Below are 7370 nucleotides of genomic sequence, written 5' to 3'. Positions count from 1 at the left end.
CACCCCTCGAGTAACGCATATTCTCCACTGTTCATCGCCTTGTTTGCATCTGAATTATTCGTGGAGTGAAACACATATCACGGCTTCGACCCGATCGCCATAAAATGATTAGTGGCACTCGTGTATCCCCTGCACCCGCTTTTCAGTTCGACTTTTTGTAAGATATGTTAAGTCTCAAGCTGTATACATTGCTATACTGCGAATATTGCTAGCACGTCTCACAATATTCGACGTTTATTCTTCGGCAGTTAGCCTAGATTTACGGCTGTCTTCAGGGGATACACATATCACTGCGCCATGTAATAATTAGTGATATGTGTATCCCCTGCATGCGGTAGGCGACGGTGTACAACCGAGGTCAGTGAAACTCCAGAAATCCCAAGCTATGAATAAATGCCTGGTGTGAATATTTCTAGCAAGCCAGTTTTGACAATGCAAATGTTATGGGCATTTTTCTTCTTGGGTAGAAAGCCAATATAACAGCTGTGTCCATGGGGATACACATATCACTAGTTCATGAAATAATCAGTGATATGTGTATCCCTTATTATCCCGTGCACGCGTGCACGCGTTTTTAGTGGAATTATCGAGTTTCAAACTTCAGTGAACCTAAGCCGTGTAAAAACGTCGGGTGCTAATATTGCCTGCAGTTTTGACAAGGTTGATGCGCTATATTATAACAGTTGTGTTTCTGGGGATACACATATCACTGCGCCATAAAATAATTAGTGATATATGTATCCCCTGCACGCGATTTCAGTTTAGATATTTAGACATTCGAGTTGCAAACTCCGCAAACCTCAACCTGGGTATAAACGTCGTAGCGAGTAAGCAGCCAGCACGTTTCGGCAATAATTGGCCATTTTCTTCGATCAGGTAGATAGCCAATCTAACGGCTGTGTTTAGGGGATACACACTGAGGTCACTGCGCCATGAAATAATTAGTGATATGCGTATCCGCTGTTCGAAGTTTTAGTCAGATATACAATCGAGTCGGTTGGAACTCAACCAAACTCAAGAAATCCTAATCTGCTCCGTTGGGCGCGAATTCATTTCTGGTTTCTTCTACTCTTTACAGCGCTCGTCGGAACCTCGCAACCGAGTCGCCATTTTGTTCGTTGAATGTCCAGGCGCGTATCAGTGTTTTGTGTATCCCCACGGGGGATACACATATCACTAGTGATATGTGTGCGGGGATACACATATCACGGGGATACACATATCACTGTGACAGTCGGCGCAGCACAATCTTGCAGCCGTTATTTGTTCGTCACGCAATGCTGTCACGGCATATGCTGCACATTTTGATCTATTTTGTATAGAGTACTCTCAGGATAAGTGAAGTAATTTAATCATAGTTCATCTGTTTGTTCATATAGTTAATAATATGTGTATATTTATATAATCGTGTTCTATAGTGTACGTGGCGTCGGTCCAAATCACGTTTGTTATACGTTCTGACGTTTCAGACAACAGCTGATAAAGCTAGTGCCTGTACTCACTAGAATTTTAAGAAAATCGCCATAAACAAATTATAGATTAATGAAGCAAGAACTAACTGAAATAAAAATAGGAAGTCACAACGTGTCTAATTCGTGAGAAAAACAGACTAAATTTAATTAGTAATTACGTGAGCAAATAGCCCTAGCCATGCTATTTTATTTGGTGTATTTTGTTTGCTTAGTAGCGAGGCATTGGTATGTAACAGAAAATAGAGGACTGTTGTCAATACAGTCCAAAATTATCGTCAGTAAAATATTGTAAATAAAACACCTATTGACCGGTTACCTCCGCGGCCACCATTTGGTCATTCCGTTAAGGGTTTCATTATTGTCTTTACCCCTATTAAGTGGCCACCCAAAATTTAAGAACTTTGTTTTGGAAAGGGCGATGGCAGATAAGAGTCTGAAATTGAACGTGCATGACGAGTGATAATTCAAACACACGTCTATCATGATGGTCTTGAACTGACTCCATGTTCACCAAGAAATTTTGTACAGCGCCTAGAGGAGGCATGGATAGGCGCTATATAAATATTTATTTATTATTATTATTATTATTATTATTATAACCCGACAGTGAAAAGTTAAATATTCAAGGTACACCAACCTCTATTTAAGGTGGCTCCCTATAGTTTTACGATCGCACGCGCGCTGAGGACGAAAGCTCAAGTAATCTGCACGCGCTCGAAGGAAAACGTTACTGTTTTTCGATTTTTATTACGTCAACATGAGCACGACAAGTAAACCTGAGAGTGAATTTTCTCGCGTTTCCTTCGGTGAAATTCCGTAAAACTTGGCAGATTGGTAGTAAATGTTTTACTTTAGTCGGAGCTCGTTTTTCAGGGAAATCTATAAGACCAGATTTCTCGCAGCGATAAAAGACGTAAATTTGCAAAAATCGAAAAACCTGCCTTCACAAGCCCTACTTTTTACGTCTTTAAAATTTGTATCCCGCAGGAAGCGATATGCTGTGAAAATTTGGGAAGATTTCACTGAAGAAAATTCAAGAAAATCGCAAGTAAATCCATATAAAAAGTAAAACACATATTTGTTTGGCCATTTATAATTCAAGACTAAAACCAATAATTTCAACAGAGATAATAGTAAAACACTCAGTTAATCATTGCTTGTTACATGTAATTAGTTTGAGAGGACTGGGTGTAAAAATGAATGCAAAAACGGCATTCAAAGCATAACACTTGCACGCGCAACGCCATAAATGATTACCCTATGGAGCCACCTTAAGCGGCTAGCCCCGGTCACCACCCATTTCCCAGAGGGTAACCCACTGTATTACATACATGTAAACCAAAAATAATTGCATGGCGCGAAAAGACCTAGGTATGAGTTTAGCGTTACAGTATTACGCAGGGCATGTAGGTAGCGGTGGTCGAGTAAAAGATAACAACAGGGGCAATGGTAAAATATTCATTCTTTTCATTTCTTAATTCAATCTGTTCCTACTCAACACGATTGTGTGCTCCCAGTGATTCCAAGCCTTACGGAGCCTTACGTATTAGGATAGAAATTGTCCTACCTCTACCCCCTAAAACGGGATGACTAGCATTGCGTGACGAACAAGGAACCGCTGCAAGCAAGGATTCAAGCCATCAAACCATGATGATCAAACGTTTGGTGTAGTGCAAAGCAAGCAACTATCTGCAAATGACTTGGCCGTTTTTGACTTAGATGTAGTGGTGATCATATGTGTCGAAAGAGGGTCACAGATTCATGGTATTCGAAATAAGTTGACAGTTGGCGATGTACATCGGACGTTATGTAAACAAAAGCAAACTTCTGCTTTATGTGCGACGAATGGTGAGAGAAACACGTCAAATCGGCTTTGGACCTGCCTTTTACAGCAAATAAGGTTAGAACATTTCGAAATTATCAACTCTGTGTCTATTTCAACTTAACATAGGTCAAGTCATGTAGCGCATGCTGAAATATACGTCTAACCCGTAAATTGAAATTTGACGACGGATGGTCAAATATTTGCATTTTTGACGTACTTTCAAAAGCTCTCGCGTCGCTCACAATCATTTGCCCAAAGAAATTTTTACAGGAATCTGTAGAACATCCTTCTGCGATTCAACCACCTGAAGCTTGATCCATTTGAAGGTTTCGCACATGGTGAAAATTAATTATATTCACGAAGTACTTTTAAGTGAATGAAATACATGTCTTCGAAATTTAATTATTTTGCACCCAAAGAGACAACGCAATATTCCCTAAAATCAACCCAGTACACATTTAAACATTGCACAAAAATATTTGAGTGTTTTAAAGACGGAAGAACGATGTGGTTTTGCATGCGAGGCTCTCAAACTTGTGTAATAAAATGGTGCGTTAAATGACGATTTGAACGGAATTTGGTAATTTGCATATTTCTTTGAAATAAAAGGATATTTTGCCAAAAAAAACTATCCAGTAGTTTTTGTCATGCTCTAGCCTATCTACCATGAAAATTTGAGTGAAATCGAATTTTCGACTCTTGCCGAGTTATTTTCCATTTTTATGGACAGGGACTCTTATAAAGTTAAATAAAGTTTTGCGATCGGAAATTTTAGTTTGCGTTTAAGGACCTTTTAGACAGTTATCAGTTTCGATAGAACGTCTATAAACACGAGAAATAACACCATCGTTAGCAAATAGAAATTGAAAATCCAATAAACCATGTGTAGCTTAATAATAAAATAAAACAAAACATAATTGTTTTATGGACAAAGTAAATGTTCATCCTAGAGGGATTTGCTAAAAACTCTAAATAAACCAACGTTTAGATCACTGGCTGCTGACTCCAGATGGCTCAAGATGGGAATGTGATGACTTGTGCGTTGGAGTGTCTTCTGGTGATTTCTGGAAAGTCTTTGTTCGTTAAGACCTTGGTAAACCCATTAGTTATAACTGGACAAACGTATTCATGCAACCTTCAATACATACAAAACAACAAATGTAAGTTAGATTACGTTTTGCGATTGGAAATTTTGTTGTGCATTTATATGTGGCTCGTTTGTTAGAATGGAAAATCTCGGTTGGCATATTTTATGATTTATGATGCTTTCTCATCTTTAACAGCCAAGGACGGTGAAACATTGTTTCCGTTCTAAATGAGCGATGTTAAACGATACTAAAAATGTCTCATTTAACTAAAAAGACAAATAGCAAACCCAATACGTACGATGTAATAACGAAGCGCGCGAAGTCTAAAAATAGATTGCAAATTATTGGATTCCCACGAGAGTCAGACAACATAGGCGTTTTCTGAGAGAAACAGGAGGAAAATGAACGCCAAATTTTCGTTTTAAAAATTGTTTTAGGAACACTTGCTTACACGCTTGAAAAAGCGTCATATAGTGCACCATTTCATTTTGTTTGTCTGAGTTATGACGTCACTCGCGCGCTTCGCTATTAGCTGAGGGGTGTATTGCTCGATACTGCGCACTTAGTAATTATAAAACTCGGCAAAGCCGGGTAATTGGTAGGATTTGTCATTGTAAGGCACTTTCCTCAACCTAGCCAAGTTCAAAACATTATCGCTTTGAACAAATAGCCCAGCCTAACCTGTCTTCTGGTGATTTCTGGAAAGTCTCTGTTCGTTAAGATCTTGGTACAACGATGACTTATAATTGACTAAATAGAACATATTTGCCTAGGCCATGAGAGCATGAAGGGTACAAGAGTTTATTCGTTATACAGACGTTTTTTCCAAGGTAATCTCTCTCAAGTTATTTTTATCACTCCCAGTTTCAGAAATCCCAGGAATATCTAGAGAGAGCGAATCCTTTGACCCGGGTTTCGCTCATCCTACACGAAAACATCCACGCAACGCGAGTGGGAACACTATCCACGAACGATCTGGGTACCATGTCTAAAAATAACTTGAGAGATTACTTTGGAAATAAAGGCTGTATAGAGGATTAACTCTCCCACCCTTCATGCTCTCTTGCTTAAGCTAATAAACATTATAGATGAGAAAACTTGGCGACTAGAGATGGCCAGACATGCTTTCCCTACGGCAGTGATTGCATTTCAAAAACCGCTTTTTTTTTCCCTGGTTAATGAACGTTTTCTTTACTTTAGGTTCAGTGTTCAAGTTCTGCTCAATGTTTAGAATCACCGAACTAAAATAAATAGCTACGGTAAACTGAACAAGTAACTATGAAGAATTAATCGCATCTGTTTCGTGTTTTAGTGATCTGGGGAGGAAGTGGAGAAACAGAAACAAGCCGTCCTGTTTGGGTTAATTAAATACTAGATCGCCAGTAAGCGGGAGATGGAAGATAATTGCCCACGCCATAAATCTTGATAGCTAGGACAGCTAGCCTTGCATACGGTCGGTGCGCCTTATATTAGAATTAACCAATCAGGATTAAGCAGGAGGGAAAAACTTCACTATCCTGACGTTACATGTATGTTAACAGGAAAGGCAATGAAGTCGGGCAATTTTTCTCACTAGAGCCGGCATATTAAATATTCACGAAAATAAAAGGGATTTATAACTAAAAAAAAACATTTCAGGTATTGTTAAAAGTGAAAAATACGAAACACTTTGTGTCAACGGGCTTTTGATTTGGGGCCAAAAATAGGCTAGCTGTCCAAGTTCCGCAACCCGCTCCTCGATCGCTGTCGCCAGGTAGGGTAATAGTTGTGTCATTTTAAACAAAATATCCTGTTCCTCGTCAAATCAAACCCAGAATTCTCGATTTAAACATTAATAGAGGCCAAAGTAGCTTTAGCATTCCCTTTATTTTCTGTTAACTGTGAAGAGAAAGACTATTATTGTGTAGTTTCGGGCCGTTTCGGTAGGACAGCTCGGTTTTGACTGCCGCTCGTACCACGGGAGTAGCAACCATATAAAAAAATTACAATATCTGGAGGGGAAGCCACATCAGCCTTAGGTAGTTTTCATGAGGGTCTTTTATCCTGGTCGAATTGGAATTTAGAGTGTTGGTTTCTTTAGAGGGTGGAAAACCCCAGAAAAACCCTCGGAGCAAGGGGACACCCAACAACAAACTCAACCCACATATGGTATCGGACCGGAATTGAACCCGGACCACATTGGTGGGGGGCGAGCGCTCTCATCACTGCGCTTCTTTGCTCCCCAAGGGAATGGGTGGAGCATTTGACTTTTTTGGGAGGAGGTGGGCGATTTTAAAAAATATCCTGCAAGCATACTTGTACCAAAAAATTCATGCACACGACCACTGCCGAAAAAAAATTCTCGTACGTTCAGTTTGCCGAACTGAAATCATGTTACACGGAGAAAAAATACTATGAATACACACGTCCCGAGAAAAATTCCTAGTACATGAAAGACTTAAAAAAAAGTTCGTGCCTGTACCAAATCATACACACACCCCTTCAAAAGTCAACCGGTCCACCCCTTACAATAGATTTTCACGGCTCAGACAATTAAATATTCAAACTTCGCCACAACTGGCTACCTCTCATCGCCCGCCTTGTACACTGTGTGAAATCTCCGTCGGTTGACGAACACGTATCGTAACTGATTCTAAAAGAGCGAAATATGCCCATAATTGAAGTCGTCCAGCTGCGTGATTTGAAGACTGGTGATCAAATTGCTGTGATGGGAAACGTTGTTGATCTTAATCCGTCACTTCTCCCGTTAATGGATCACACTAATGGTATATACTTTCACCATGGCATTTTCGACAAGGAAAATTCGGAGGTGATCGACTTCCATGGAGATAGCAAGGCCGATGCCAAGCCGAAGAGGCGCTCCATCTTTGAATTCGTCGCTGGACGTCCCCAACTTTTTCGCGTTGTTCACGAAAATTGTCTGCCGGTGGCGACAACTATGCAGATGGCGAACGATTTCGCAGAACGACGTAGCTATTGGCCGCT

Source organism: Orbicella franksi, chromosome 6 (genome assembly GCF_964199315.1).
Source record: "Orbicella franksi chromosome 6, jaOrbFran1.1, whole genome shotgun sequence".
Lineage (NCBI taxonomy): Eukaryota > Metazoa > Cnidaria > Anthozoa > Scleractinia > Merulinidae > Orbicella > Orbicella franksi.
This window is presented reverse-complemented; position numbering follows the sequence as displayed.